The sequence below is a fragment of the Mercenaria mercenaria genome, chromosome 3, assembly GCF_021730395.1.
Source record: "Mercenaria mercenaria strain notata chromosome 3, MADL_Memer_1, whole genome shotgun sequence".
NCBI lineage: Eukaryota > Metazoa > Mollusca > Bivalvia > Venerida > Veneridae > Mercenaria > Mercenaria mercenaria.
In genome coordinates, this window is record NC_069363.1 from 88,807,116 (window position 1) to 88,823,341 (window position 16,226).

The 16,226-nt window shown below is 33.8% G+C and overlaps 1 protein-coding gene across 2 annotated transcripts in view; it reads left to right on the top strand.

Annotated features, from left to right (window-relative positions):
• Positions 1-291: 291 nt before the first annotated feature.
• Positions 292-16,226, top strand: part of LOC123525613 (adhesion G protein-coupled receptor L2-like) — a 70,093-nt gene continuing 54,158 nt past the window's right edge. For both annotated transcript variants that reach the window (XM_053539195.1, XM_053539196.1), the window contains exons 1-2: positions 292-625; positions 3,533-3,823. The gene's annotated coding sequence lies outside the window, so the exon portion shown is untranslated. The remainder of the gene's footprint in view (positions 626-3,532; positions 3,824-16,226) is intronic.

Sequence of the window (16,226 nt, forward strand, 5' to 3'; positions counted from 1 at the left end):
ATAATGTTTTATGCAATAACTTGTATTGTTAGATAATTTTGTGTATTATAGGTTGTTTAAGTTCTTTGTTGGAGTATTAGACGTGTAAACTATAATCACCACTCGACCGAGTCAAGTAGATATTTACTATTTCGAGACAGATTAATTTCATAATAATTTTATGTTTTATGAACCTAATCACACCTATGTCTGATAAATGTTTCAGCTTATTTTTGATTAAAGAGTTTTAAAAGTTCATGTACAAATTACAAATTGCTAAAACTTGTTTCATATTTTAACAGCTTAACCTTTGTTAAATCGACAATTTAAGCCGCTTAAACTGTAAGCATGTTTCATTTACTATTCTTAGAGTACTTACAATTGTGTGCGCTATTTTAATTTATATAGATGGTTCGTATATATATCGGTAGGAGTGACGGCAGTAAATAGGATACGGTTGTTGAGTTGGGCGGCAGTTTTAAGTGAAAATGAAAGTAAAACAGTTTGATTTACTTTAATATATGTGATGTGTACGTAGCGAATCTGTAGGAGATCAGTTGCATATTAAAGTAATTATATAATATCAGGACATCGTTTAAAATATTGGAATTTACGTGTTTTCAAAGGGACGAAATTACTTGTTCAGGTAAATTTAATTTATAACATAAAAAAACATTGTAGCTTCGATTTCTGAACTTTTAATATCTATAAATCTGGTATAATATATAAATCTTGTATAATATATAAATCTGGTATAAATCTGGTATAATATGTTAATACAAGCTTCGTTGTTTACGGCTAATATATCACTTACTGAAATAATAGAGTTGTTTGTTGAAACACTTTTTGCTCAGTATAGAAGAAAATAATATTTTGTCGAATATCTAATAGCCTTTTGGAAGAAAATGCTTGTAGTGTTTTATTAAGCCCACGTAACGTTTAAATGTAATGAGAAATTGTGTTTTATTCTTGTAATGGTATTTTTTTACAAGTGACGACATGTAAAAAAAAACACCTGCATACCTGATTATTTGTTTGGTTTAATGTCGTTTTTCGACATTATTTCAGTAATGCAACGGCGCCGTTTATCGTTTGTTTTTGTTTTGTTTTTCTCAAAACTTCACAATTTACTTTATATAGATATCAAACTTTTAACTTAAAAGTATATGAAGAATACTAGAAAATTTTACAAAAAATTAATCTTTCTCTTAGACTAGCAAAAACTTGAAATTATTCCCTACTAATAAACATGTGTAATAAGAGATTTTCAGCGGGACATCAAACAGTTAAATATATTTTTAATGACATTACACGCGGGGCGGCACCTTGCACGGTATGAAAATAGAGCGTGAACGTTCCACATACTGAACAAAAATACTGATAATTATCATCAGAAACCCAGACAGAAATCACGTGGGATGATTAAGTTTTATGTATAAGTGTAAATCCAATAAAACTAAAGCCTCATTGATGTAATCATTTTTTTTCCGTACGGGGCAAAGAAAGGCTATCGAAATTATGCATGAAGTGTGTCACTTCGACATTTCAGATGATTTTACTGAGGATATCGGCTGTATTTGAATGAACGCTGTTAATGTATATACAACATATTCATATTGTGATAATACAGGTCAAAATACCTCCCAGAGCCTCACCCCACCCACCACATCTCGCCACACCTCTCATTTTGCATAGATGGTCATAGTCTTAAGTTGTTCTCTGCAACTCATTCTATTTCTAAAGCTGCCTATTTGAACTGATGTCATTGCATTTTATGCATTTCTGAGATTTTTTTTTGAAGTCCCAACGACGTTTTTACAGATCATGTACGTCTATGTTAACATAAACTTGAGTCGGGTAGGGAGTTTTCAGCGTAAGGTTTTATTGGGGGGAAGAAGCTGGGGGGAGGGGTGCTCGTATTAATGTTGTTTAGATTTCCTTAATTTCACTTTTTTGCATTCTTGCCTAAAATCTGTGTTATGGATTTTGAAATTTTTAAGCATATCTTCAAAGGTGGCCAGTCATATTTAAGCAACATTTTATAACATTTTGTAATTTTGTATATTCTTTTAGAGATTTATTTAAGAAACAAAAAGAAACAAAACGACCCATTACATAGAGTAAGAGCCCTGTTAGAGATATGTGTTATTAAATTTTATGAAATTTTATAACTACCCCCACCCCCAGCCCCCTCCACTGTAATTTTAAGATATGTAAAAAATGGCCTGTTTCTTTTGGTTTCATTATATTATCATAAACGCCTGAATTTCATATTGGGTGCGTGACGTAATTTTATTATTATTATTATTATTATTATACCAGATTTATATAGATTTAATGTGTGTCGTTGAATTAATTCTTTTATTTAGTTCAGTATTTCCAATCATATTCAGGCTATAAAACATTCGTGTTTACATTACATGTAGGTTATTATCTTTGCATCGGGACATACGCACTCATTATTCACTACAGAACTCGTGCATATTTCCCGATACAAAGCTAATAAACTATTAATATGTTTTCATATATGTAGAGAATCCTATATGTAAATTTAACTTTAATATACATGCATTCACGTACATGTAGTGGATCCTATATGTTATAGTATCTAAACAAATGCATGTACAAGTACAACTGAGCCACGACATGAGAAAACCAACATAGTGCGTTTGCGACCAGCATGGATTTAGACCAGCCTGCGCTTCCGCGCAGTCTTGTTAGTATCAATGCTGTTCGCTTTCATACCCTATTGCAATTAGAGAAACCATTAGCGAACAGCATGGATCCTGACTGCGCGGATGCGCAGGCTGGTCTGGATCCATCCTGGTCGCAAACGCACTATGTTGGTTTTCTCGTGGCGCGGCTCAACTATAGTTTAAACTGTTAAAAACGGATTAACTAGTGATGTGTCTAAATTTTGCTAAAATTTACACTGTTCTGAACGTTTAAACGGTAAATACACGTAGATATAACCGTATCTAGAAAGAAATCTTAATGAGACATCGCAATATGTCTTTTATCAATACCGATGAGTATTACATATGAGCCGCACCATGAGAAAATCAACATAGCGGCCTTGCGACCAGCATGGATCCAGACCAGCCTGCGCATCCGCGCAGTCTTGTCAGGATCCATGCTGTTCGCTAACGGTTTCTCTAATTGCTATAGGGTTTGAAAGCGAATATCATGGATCCTGACCAGACTGCGCGGATGCGCAGGCTGGTCTGGATCCATGATGGTCGCAAAGTCACTATGTTGGTTTTCTCATGACGCGGCTCATATGTGATTGACAGCTATTACGCACTTTTAATAGCTATTCTTTTTTTGTATTATATTGTTTGGTGATACATTCCCTTCTTCATTTATCTGTTTCATCGGATCTGGGCTCTCAGATGTAAAAAGCCAACGTCTTTTAAACGACGTAATGAACAGCTGTACAGCATTTGCCTGTCTCGTATAGAATTTAATGTATATTTTCAACAAAGTCTAAACACTAAATACGGATATATAAAAACTCTGATGACTTAATCTTTTAGTGTTTTTTTTCTTACAGATATATAAACATGGTTCCTGAAGATTGAACTTAGCTATTAAATTCGCGATGAAAAGTTGCCATGATTTTTACATGTTACATCAAATTGAAAATTTGACATTTCTTTGACGGGAATTTCTATATGTGACATGTATAATACTGGATATAAATTGTGAAAGTAGATGTGCCATAAATACTGGATTTTACTTTAGTTACCAGTTATTGCAAAGATTCGACGCCAAAGTTCACATTTTTAATATAATACAGAACAGTGGAAGTACTAACTATCATATTGAAAGTCCGTAAAAGCAGGTATGAATTCATACATTCTACTTAATAAACAAATTATCGAAATCTGTATTTATATCTTTTAATTATTATTGTTTAGCTTTAACCTAAATGTGTTTTTTTATAATTTAACTAAATATCTTTCACTAAACTTAATTTTTTAACGTCTCGCCAAATCGAAAATTTGATCGTAGTGTTTGTAGCTCCGCGCTTTCCACCCCCCCCCCAGACTCATAGGCAGATGTCATGAATGTCGTTGGACAGGTTCCCGAACGGACAGCATCAAACTTTGGTTTCCGCTCAATAATTTGAGTTAAGAGTTATCGATTGCAATGAAACTTGGTATATAAGTAGCTTGCATATACAGAGTTTGGGCTGTCATATCAGATATCTAGGGTAAAGATCAATGTCACTGTTAATACAAGAAAATGAAAAATGGTTTCCAGTCTTTATACCCCCACAAACAAAGTTCGGGGGGGGGGGGGGGGGTATATAGGAGACAGTTTGTCGGTCGGTCGGTTTGTCGGTCCGTTAGTTTTCATAGTTTCCGGACAATAACTCATGAAAGGCTTGACAGATTTAAATAAATTTTGGTACACAGGAATAACATCATAAAGTACAGATCAAGTTCGACTTTGCCTACAAACCACCATTTTGTGACGTAATTATGGCCCCTTTTCAACTTAAAATTTGCCAAATTCATGGTTTCCGGACAAAAACTCATGAAAGGCTTGACAGATTTAAATAAATTTTGGTACACAGGTATTACATCATAAAATACAGGTCAAGTTCGACTTAGTCTACAAACCACCATTTTTGACGTAGTTATGGCCCCTTTCCAACTTCAAATTTGCCAAACTCATGGTTTCCGGGCTCATGAAAGGGTTGACAGATTTAAATATTTTTTATACACAGGTGTAACTTCATCAAATATAGCACACGTTCGACTTTGACATTGGGTACAAACCACAAACATTTCACATAGTTACCAACCATGGCCACGACAAATTTTTTACGATTGTCCACGCATTTAAGTTTTATACAACCAATGGCCGGATTTTGATAAAATCTCTCTATGGCCGCGACTAATTTTTTACGCTTGTTCATGAGCTTTCTTTTAAACCAATTGCCGGATTTTGATGAAATCTCACCTGTGTTATCATTTTATTTTTTAAATAATTCTATAAAATTTAACAATAATAGATAATTTCCAGCCTTAACTATTTTGTATGCTATTAAAACAAAACATTTACATAATTAACTGTATAATAACTGGAATCATTCTAGGCTCTCAGTTTTTTCACCTTCAACTTAACGACTGAAATTTCACCTTCTTCTGGCCATTTCTTTCTTATGGTTGCCATACTTTTTTGACAAGGCCGTATTGTAGGGGTAGTATTCGTCACTCCTGTGACAGTTCTAGTGACAGATATATTGAAATTAAAGTTGAGCATAACTTTTTTAATCTGCAAAATTTCTATAATGAACTTGTCCATCTTTCGATTTGGTCAGTACCATTAACTGTTAAAAGGGGTGCTTACCCAAAAGATACTGACTGAATAGTGAACAGTGTAGGTCATGATCAGACTGAACGGATGTGCAGGCTGATCATGATCTGCACTGGTCGCAAAGGCAGAATCAATCGTGTCCAACATGATAAGGGGTAATCTGCAAAATTTAGAAAATTCCTCCGTGGCGTTGGTCTCAATGAACAATATTTTTTAAATTTCACCTTCTTGTGGCCATTTCTTCTTATGGTTGCCATACTTTTGTGACAAGGCCGTATTGTAATGGTATTATTCGTCACTCCTGTGACAGTTCTAGTGACAGATATATTGAAATTAAAGTTGAGCATAACTTTTTTAATCTGCAAAATTTCTATAATGAACTTGTCCATCTTTCAATTTTCATTAACTGTTAAAAGGTGTGCATATCCAAAAAGATCCTGACTGAATAGTGAACAGTGTAGGTCATGATCAGACTGCACGGATGCGCAGGCTGATCATGATCTGCACTGGTCGCAAAGGCAAAATCAGTCGTGTCCAGCATGATAAGGGGTAATCTGCAAAATTTAGAAAATTCCTCCAGGTCTCAATGAACAATATTTCGATTTGGTGTGGCCTAACATAATTGTTGTTTAATATTTACAGTGCAGTTTGACATTCATCAATTATACATTCAAACATTAAATGAATAGGTATTATAGTGCAATATCCCAAGCAATAAAAATAAACGCATGGTTTAATCGCCAAATTAGAGACATCTTATTTGTTTAATGAGAAGACTATTTATAACATGTTTTGCGCTAAATTTAGAAAACTGCGGTTGACCGTTTTTTGATTTTGATACATTTATCAATCAGTCTGCAATTTAACATTTGAATAAGTCGGGATGACATTGTACAAGTATCAGTCATAATAAAATAAGTTTATTGTCCTCTACACATGACAAAATATTTACACGGAGCGGAAAATTTGCACACACTATAAATTCATCACAATACGGGATCGTTTGGAACCTTCGAATTCATAGATTGTGACATGTTAATATATCCAGGGCCAGAGCCCATCAGGGTATTGGCGGGGTCACCTGAATCCAGTCGACACAACAATTCAAGTTATAGTTTAAAAAATACACAGAAAAAAATGTACACCTCTTCATAATGCCAAATGACTCTCAGAAAAAGAATAAACGCAGTTTTTTATTTTTTTTTTTTTTTTTGGCTTTTATTTCAGTCAGATTTTTACTGTAACATATTTTTTTCGTTTTTTTTTTTGTTTTTTTTTTTTTTTCATTTTGTGTTGCTTTTTTGTGGGCATTATGATTTTTATCATCATTCTCATCAAAGTGCTGTATGTTTTACATCAGCATCATCCTTATCATTAACATCATTTCTTCCACCATCAGTATTTTTATGGTCGTGACCAGTTTCATCATCATTAACACCATTTTCATCATTAATTTAATCAATGGCACTGTTATCATCTTCACCTTTATGGTTTTGACCTTTGACCTCAAGGAGTGACCTTGATTTTTAATTCCTTCAAAAAGCGAAGTTGTTCCATTGTTTTTGACTATGATAACGGACAGACCATCGTATCGTCAACTATTGTAGAAGTTAATCTCTTTATTTCATTTTTCTTACTGACCATACAAACTCAAAATATAATCTGATTTATTCATAGAGCAATACCGTTCTGGCTTAAAGACTTAAATATTTGATCATTTGATGCTGTATTTGGTGGTGAATGTATTACTAGCGGATTGTGTCGCCACGGCTCTAAATGTTATGTCAGACAGCAACATCGTGTAATGCATTTCAATTTATTATAGCTTTTTGTTTGTTTGTTTTTTTTTTTTCTTTTTTTTTTTTTTTGTTTTTTTTATTTTCTTTTCAACAGTTGGAACCAAGAGTGTGTGTATTTTGAATTTATATATTTCCAATTCATTTTGGCCGCGCAGCCAAGATAGACAACTAGAGGTATGATAATGTTTTGATATTTGCATTTCTTATGATTTTCAGCTGCATTTGTAGTTGTTTTAGCAGATCTTGAACAAATGTAATACAATCGGTCTTACGTCTAATTTTCCTTAACCTACGTATGTTTACCATTTATATTATATACTAATGCCGAACTAAGTCAGTTTTATTTGGGCGACCAGGAGCCGGTTGTTCGAAACTTTAACAATTGATTAAGCTAACAGCCGATTAACTTTTAGATTAATATTTTTACACTTTAGAAAACTTAGCAAAACAAATGTATGACTTAAGGTTTATAAACACTAAAATGTCTTTACAGTAAAATTAAAACATCATAATAGTGTTTCCCACCAAGACTAGTATTTTGAATCCAAAATTTAACAGGCGATTAGTTTAACAGGCTGTTAAAGTTTCGAACAACTGGGCCCAGGATAGGAAAATCAGATTTAATAATGCCAGTGAAAATCTGACTTGATGGTCTTTGTAAAGCCGTAGAGCTTGTATGTAAATTTATAATAAAATATCCCCAAAACTAAAAAACAAAATCAAAAAAAAAAATCAAAAGAAATCTGTTTTTTGCCCCAAATCAATTTCATTTTCAATAGTTTATTTGGCAAAACATATAGATTCTACAATGTTCATCGCCAATACTGTATGGCGAAGTTAAACAATTACAATGAATATGGTTATCGGATTAACTACTTTTAAAGTGCTAAGAAGGCAACACTCTATTACACTTTTTAGATCATAAATCATTTTCAATTTTGGCAATAATCGATATTACCGGTTTTTGACACATTAAATAAAAGACGGATAAAGTTGATTCATTTGTTATAGCTTTTAAACGTTATAAGATTATGCTCTTTTTTACCCCTCTATCTTTGAAGCATAACATCAGTTCCATTGTAACAGTCCTTGTAATATTTACTGGTAAGACAAACATAACATTCCTTTTAAAACTTTATTTGAAAATGTGTTTTTTCTAAGTTTTGTGAAACTTGTAGGAGCGTAATATTGTATCTGGGTCTCAGATTAATCTGCATTTTTTTTTCAAACGAAAACATCACTAATTATACCACAGAGACTTGTCAAAGGTTTTACGTCTCCCTACTGAGTTTTAGTCGGATATTGTTCCATCAAGAAACATTCTGCTTTATTAGGCAAATATTTAAATCTGTAAATTGACGTACAAAAGATTATGTCTTGACATTATCAAATAAACTGTGTTAGACGAAGATTAGAGAAAGCCAGGTTATGTCAGACTGGTATGTACGCTAATCAGAGGGTTACTTAACACGCAAGCTGTGAACATTGAGATTTAACTTGTTAACTTTTTAATGGTCCGAGAGCTCACGGACTTTTATTGCAACAATTGAGGCCAAAAGAAGTTTATACATTTTTGGAAACAATATTTCATATCCTCCATGAAAACCCATTTCTTAAGTGTCAAAGCCGTGCCTATCTATATTTTGTTCACTTATGTTTGTGATAGGGGTGGTAAAACTCACTTGTAAAAATTTAGGGGGTAGGGTAAAGTTTACGTCTACCAGTTTTTTCACTGTTTAACTACAGTAGCTATATGATTGTCATTTAATGTATATATGTCAACCAATGTCAGCAAAAAGAAATTCATCAAAAAGGAATGAAGGGCAAACTTGATATTTAAGGTCAAAGGTCAAACTTATGTATAACTCACATAAATTGGCATATTTGAAATTTATTTTTATTCTTAAAAATTTAGTTTGTTATTCATAAGGTCACTCAGCTTTATTTATGTAATGTGTATATATCGGTCAAGTCAGAAATACAAATCTTATTACAAAACGCTAGGTCAACTTGATAATTAAAGGTCAAATTTCATTTTCATGCAAAAATATGAAAAAATGGTACATTTACTTTTCTAACGTTTTTAATTTGTATTCACATTGTTAGTCAATGAAGTTAATTCGTTTTAATGTCTGTATGTCAGGTTAAGTCAGCAGTGCAAAGGTAACCCCAAAACTGCCAAGGGTAAAGCTTATATCAAAGGTCAAAGGTCAAAAGTTTGTGAAAAATTGCATGAATAGTTTCCTTTTTGAATTATAACAGCTATTTCTGATCATTATTTGTAATTGCTCGTAATTTATTTTAATGTATATTTGTCCGACAATATCAGTAATAAAGATATCGTCTAAAATCAGACAAGTTCAAATGTGATATTAAGGGTCAAATGTCATTTTCAAGTAAAAGAATGAAAAAATAGCCCTTGAACTTTTCTTCTTGTTTATGATATTTTGTCGATATTAATCAACAACATCAGTTCATTTTAATGTATAAAAAGTAGGCGATATTTGGTATGCACATATTATTTCAAAACTTTCAAGGTCAACCGTAATTTCAAAGGTCAAAGGTAAAAAAAAAGAAAAATTTTGCAAAAATATCACCAGTTTGTAATAATTTTTATTGTTTTAAAGTATTTGTTTCGTCATTTTTAGTAACTGATCGTTGTTCATTTTACTGCATATATGTCAGACGATGTCATGAAAGAGAAAGTAAGTCAAGGTCAAACCTGGTATTGGAGGTCAGGGGTCACTTTTGTATAAAAAATTACAACCTTTTCCATACTTACTCATTACTTTGATCAAAAATAGCTTGTTGTTATAATTCACTGTAGCAATTTACTTTAATGTATACATGTTAAGCAAGGTCAGCAATGTAGGTCTTATCATTATAAGTGAAAAGCAAACCTATTTATCAAAGGTCAAAGGTCAAATTTGTGTAAAAATTCGCAAAATAACAAGAAATTTGCACTGATTTTGGATGCGGGTTTATCCCGCTACAAAAGATAAAGTGTATTTCTGACAACCAAAGCATCTTTATTTGATTCCGAATCACATCCAAAAGATGTTCATGTGCTGCACAAAATAGTCCCATTCATGAACAGTGCGGATGACTTATCAATGAACAAGCAGTTCTTATTCAACCTGTATACACTCACACTGACCATTTAGATTACATAAGATCTATTAATGAAAGGTATTCCAGCCATTGTTACATCACAATCTGGGTGTGGCAGAGTTCATCTTAGATATGAGGAACATTAAATTTGTATTTGTTTCTCATTCATGTACATTCATAGACTGGCATTTAAACAGAAACTAAATCTACCAAAAACCCGCAACCATCAGACATTTCAAGGCTTTTATTCTTATTGTGTAGGTTATTTTGTCACTACTAGTAAAACTGATTAGTATTCATTTTAAAGTATATACAACTGACAATATCACTGTTGAAATAATAATGGAAAATAAGTCAAGGTCAAACCTGACATTAAAGGTCAAATGTCATTTTCATGTAAAAATTCAAAGTACAGCATTTTTTATTTTTTCTTCGTTACAAATTATCTTGCCATTTTGTTCATTGAAAATAATTCTGTCTTATGTTTATTTGTAAATCAATGTCAGCAATGCAGATCTAATTTCAAAAACAGTGATTGGTAAAGCTTATATCAAAGGTAAAAGGTGAAATTTGCGTGAAACGACCGCAAAAATAGCATTTTTGCAATACTCTTCACTGTTTAAAGGTATTTTGTATTATTAATATTCTTGGTTATTCCTTGAGGTTTCATACATGTATATTATGGATCAAATCAACAATGGAGATATCATAAGACATGGGTCTAGATCAGCCTAATGTTAAGTTTAATTCATTTTCGGGTAATAAATTCAAAAGATATCACTGTTATTTTATTTTTTTTGTTCAAAACATATCTTGTTGTAACTTGCTGTTAATTTATTTTAATGTTTGCCTTTAATTACTTACTTCCTTATGTCTTCCATCTTCTTTGGCCGTTTTATATTTTATGATTAGTTGCGGCAATGAACTGCACCGTATTCTGCAGGTCGCTGATATCTCTCCACGGCTTGGTCTCAAATGGGATGTCTGTTGGCCAAACTTCTGGCGTGCTTCTTCCAGATAGGAACAGCTCAGAAGAATGTGAAACTGTGTTTGTTTTCTCTGATCCGCACTGACATTTAGCTTTCTCTGCATCTTCCAGCTTCTTCATATGTTTTCTCAGGCCAGTCTTCAGTGCGTAGACAGAAGACAGTTAATTGGCTGTTTAGCTTGTGTAGACAGTCCTGATTTGGCAGGTAACCTCCATTTATGTTCTTCCAATCTGACGCAAAGCTGTTCTTCCGCAGAGTCTGAGCTTCTCTGTATGAAGTTGGAGGTTTGGGGCTGTATTCGCCTGGTTGCTGTCTTTGCAAGTTTGTGCGCAGCTTCATTTCCAGCTATGCCCACCAACATGTGCAGGAATCTATCGAAATGCTACATTGTTGTTCTCAGGCAGGAGATTGATGTTTTTCAACAGCTGTCTGATTAAGTTGTCTGATGGACCTGCTGAGAGAGCCTGAAGAGCTGATTTGGGGTCTGTTAAGAATATATTGTCCCTTTTCTCCTCGCTCATACTGTTCGAGTGTTGCCGATGTGAGGGCTTGCATCTGGATCTGTAGCATCTCTTGCCGACTGTATGAGAGAGTATGAAGGTGCAGCTGTCTGAAAATTTGATGTAGGCACCACCCCAAGCTTTCTGAACTGCCTTTTCCACTGATCCATTGGTATATTCTTGGATCCAAGAGTGTGCTGGACAGCGGTTATTGATCATTTCTACCGTAAGAGACTGTTGGTAAGCCTGATGTTGCTTTCCCTTTTCTTCTACTCTTGGCACCTCCAATCTGATTTTGGGAAGCAATTGTCTGGGAACCCATTCTTTGGGTCTTCGGCTCTGCCTCTGTGTCCAGTGCTGCTGCTTTCCCTTTTTGCAGTGTTTTTGACGATGTGGTTAAGACTCTGTCTTTTCAGTCTGTTCTTGGTTCTGCTCTCGAATTTTGAGTGGAGTGGAGTGGGTGGGATGGTAGTCTCTTTGCATTCTCTGCATGGACAAAAGCTTTGTACTCTCGTCTTGTCTCTAATGGTTCAGGATTGGCTCTCTTTTCGATTTAGTTTATTTGAGTTGTTTTCATTGCCCCGGGATTATCCTCAGACCTGAAATTTAACCTTGCCCAGTTTATCTTTACTGGTTTTAGAAGCAGGCACCAATGAGGTTGATGCGTACTCTGCTATGTACCGTACGTTGCCTGTGTAGACTTGCAGAGGATCTTTGCATTTACTCCGTTTTGTTTTCTTAATATCGAGTTTTTTTTTTGAAGGCCCTATCCTTTGACCTTTAAGTCAGATTTGACCTTGACTAATGTTTCATTATTATTTCAATAATGATATCATATGTTATATATATTTTAAAATGAATAATAATTAGGTAATAGTTTTTAAATACCTCAAAAAATAATGAAAATCATTGCAAAATACTAGATATTTGGCTATTTTCACGCAGATTTTACTTTGACCTTTGATAATAGGTTTGGCTTTGCCTTATTTGGATTAAACCTACATTCCTGACCCAGCTTGACATGTATACATTAAAATAAATTGCTAACAGAAAATTCTAACAAGAGCTATTATTTTTGAACAAAGTAATGAGTAAGTATGCTACAATTCGATTCTTTTACACAAAAATGACCCTGACCTTTAATACCAGGTTCGACCTTAACTTATTTTTTCTTCCATGACATCGTCTGACATATATACAGTAAAATGAAAAAAGACGATCATTTACTAAAATGACAAAACAAATACTTTTTAACAATAAAAACTTTTCAAACAGGTGATATTATTGCACATTTTATTCACTTTTTTGACCTTTGACATTTGAAATTATGGTTGACCTTGAATGTTTTGAAATAATATGGGCATACCAGATATCGCCTACTTTTTATACATTAAGATGAACTGATATTGTTGATTAATATCGACAAAATATCAAAAACAAAAAGAAAAGTTCAAGGGCTATTTTTTCATTCTTTTACTTGAAATGGACATTTGACCCTTAATATCACATTTGAACTTGTCTGATTTTAGACGATATCTTTATTACTGATATTGTCGGACAAATATACATTAAAATAAATTACGAGCAATTACAAATAATGATCAGAAATAGCTGTTATAATTCAAAAAGGAAACTATTCATGCAATTTTTCACAAACTTTTGACCTTTGACCTTTGATATAAGCTTTACCCTTGGCAGTTTTGGGGTTACCCTTTGCACTGCTGACTTAACCTGACATACAGACATTAAAACGAATTAACTTCATTGACTAACAATGTGAATACAAATTAAAAACGTTAGAAAAGTAAATGTACCATTTTTCATATTTGCATGAAAATGAATTTGACCTTTAATTATCAGAGTTGACCTTGGCGTTTTGCAATAAGATTTGTATTTCTGACTTTGACGATATATACACATTACATATATAAAGCTGAGTGACTTTTTGATAACAAACTAATTTTTAAGAATAAAAAAATTTCAAATATGCCAATTTATGTGAGTTATACATAAGTTTGACCTTTGCCCTTAAAATATCAAGTTTGCCCTTCATTCCTTTTTCATGAATTTCTTTTTGCTGACATTGGTTGACATATATACATTAAATGACAATCATATAGCTACTGTAATTAAACAGTGAAAAAACTGGTAGACATAAACTTTACCCTACCCCCTAAATTTTTACAAGTGAGTTTTACCACCCCTATCACAAACATAAGTGAACAAAATATAGATAGGCACGGCTTTGACACTTAAGAAATGGGTTTTCATGGAGGATATGAAATATTGTTTCCAAAAATGTATAAACTTCTTTTGGCCTCAATTGTTGCAATAAAAGTCTGTGAGCTCTCGGACCATAACCTTTACCCTCCATTTTTAAAATGGACTGGTCCACCATCCAATTTGGGCAGTACCACCTATTACTCAAAGGGCTGTTCACTGAAAATTTACTGCCTGAATAGCGACCAGTGCAGACCATGGGGATGTTGGTCTGCATTGGTCGCAAAGGCAGAATCACTTGCCGCCACCAGGCTAAAGGTTAAGCATACATAAATGAGAGGCATTGATGCACGGATACTAATTTATTTTAACTAACTTCAACCTGTAAAGAGAATTTCTGTTTGATTCAAGCGTTTATTTATTCTGATCAGCTAGTTGATCAAGCTCGTAACAATATAAGTGATACCCATCTCAATTTTAGTGAAGGAACATCACTATTTTCTGGCTTATTTCCCATGATATTTTTTATACTAGTGTGTTTTTTCTTTTCAAAGCTGAGAACCAATGCACTACACAGTAAATATATAATTTACAATCACCATTTTGGATTTTAAACACCCGTGTCAGTAACATAATTTGAGCCGCGCCATGAGAAAACAAACATAATGCATTTGCGACCAGCATGGATCCAGTCCAGCCTGCGCATCCGCGCAGTCTGGTCAGGATCCATGCTGTTCGTTTTCAAAGCATGTTGCAATTAGAGAAACCGTTAGCGAACAACATGGATCCTGACCAGACTGCGCGGATGCGCAGGCTGGTCTAGATCCATGCTGGTCGCAAACGCACTATGTTGGTTTTCTCATGGTGCGGCTCAATTCTTATTTCTTAACAGTTACCGATCAGCATACAGTCGAAAACAAACAAAAAACGCGGGTATGCACAAATTGACGGTGTGGTTTGCAAGTTTTGGACAGGATATATTTTCAAACCTAACTATACACACTAAATTGCCGATTTCATTCTGACACAGATATTAGAAAGTACGTGTTCATGTATGTATGTTTTCAATGTGCCTTTCATTCATTTGTAGGATAATCAATGCAAGCACACATGTTTGCTAACCTCATTAAGACCAGACAGTCTGCTAGCTAGGGTTGATCAATAACCCAAAACCGCTCGCTTTTGTTCGAAGGAAATCATATTGTTTCATGAGATGACAAAAACGCAACGTTTAAAAGAATATTTTTGCGATGAAAAATTTCTGATAGCGTTTGCTCACAAGTGTTAACAATTTTTTTTATCGATTTACTAATTTCTGCATGAGAAGTTGCCGATATCAATGTCACACAGTGCACTGTAGCATGTTGCAACAACGTTGCAGTCATAAAGACGTGTGTCCATAATTGTCTTACACGGGCATTTACAGGAACTTATAATCGGGTCTATTATGCACTTATATGAATCTTACACAATTATTTTCCCGTTGTCGAAGAAAAACTGTGTCTGGCGAAGATTAGTTCAAGGATAAGGAAAATATCCCAGTTATATAGCACTGTTACAACCACATTTGTAATAAAAACCAGATCTGTAATAATTATAACATTTCTCGTTTTTATTACAAAAGTGGTTGCAAAGGTTCAACCACATTTGTAATAACAGATTTGTATAAAAAATCGCAAACTTTTTTTTTCGAGAGAGATGTGTTTTTTCCCCGTGATATTCAAGCTAATGTATGCGTGTTTAAGCACGTGCAGGTCGAATTGAACTGTCCTGGGTCATTTAAGGGCTCCAAATGTTTTACCTGAAATCCTTGTTCATGGACATATTTTATTTCAGAAAATTATTACATTTCTCGTTTTTATTACAAAAGTGGTTGCAAAGGTTCAGCCACATTTGTAATAACCAGATTTGTAATAAAAATCGCAAACTTTCCTTTTCCGGAGATGTTTTCCCACGTGATATTCAAGCTTATGCATGCGTTATTAAGCACGTGCAGGTCGAATTAAACTCTCCTGAGTCATTTAAGACTCCAAATGTTTTACCTGAAATCCCTGTTCCTGGACATATTTTACTTTAAAAAATTATTACATTTCTCGTTTTTATTACAAAAGTGGTTGCAAAGGTTCAACCACATTTGTAATAACCAGATTTGTAATAAAAATCGCAAACTTTTTTTTTCGAGAGATGTGTTTTTCCCCGTGATTTTCAAGCTAATGCATGCGTGTTTAAGCACGTGCAGGTCGAATTGAACTGTCCTGGGTCATTTAAGACTCCAAATGTTTTACCTGAATTCCTTGTTC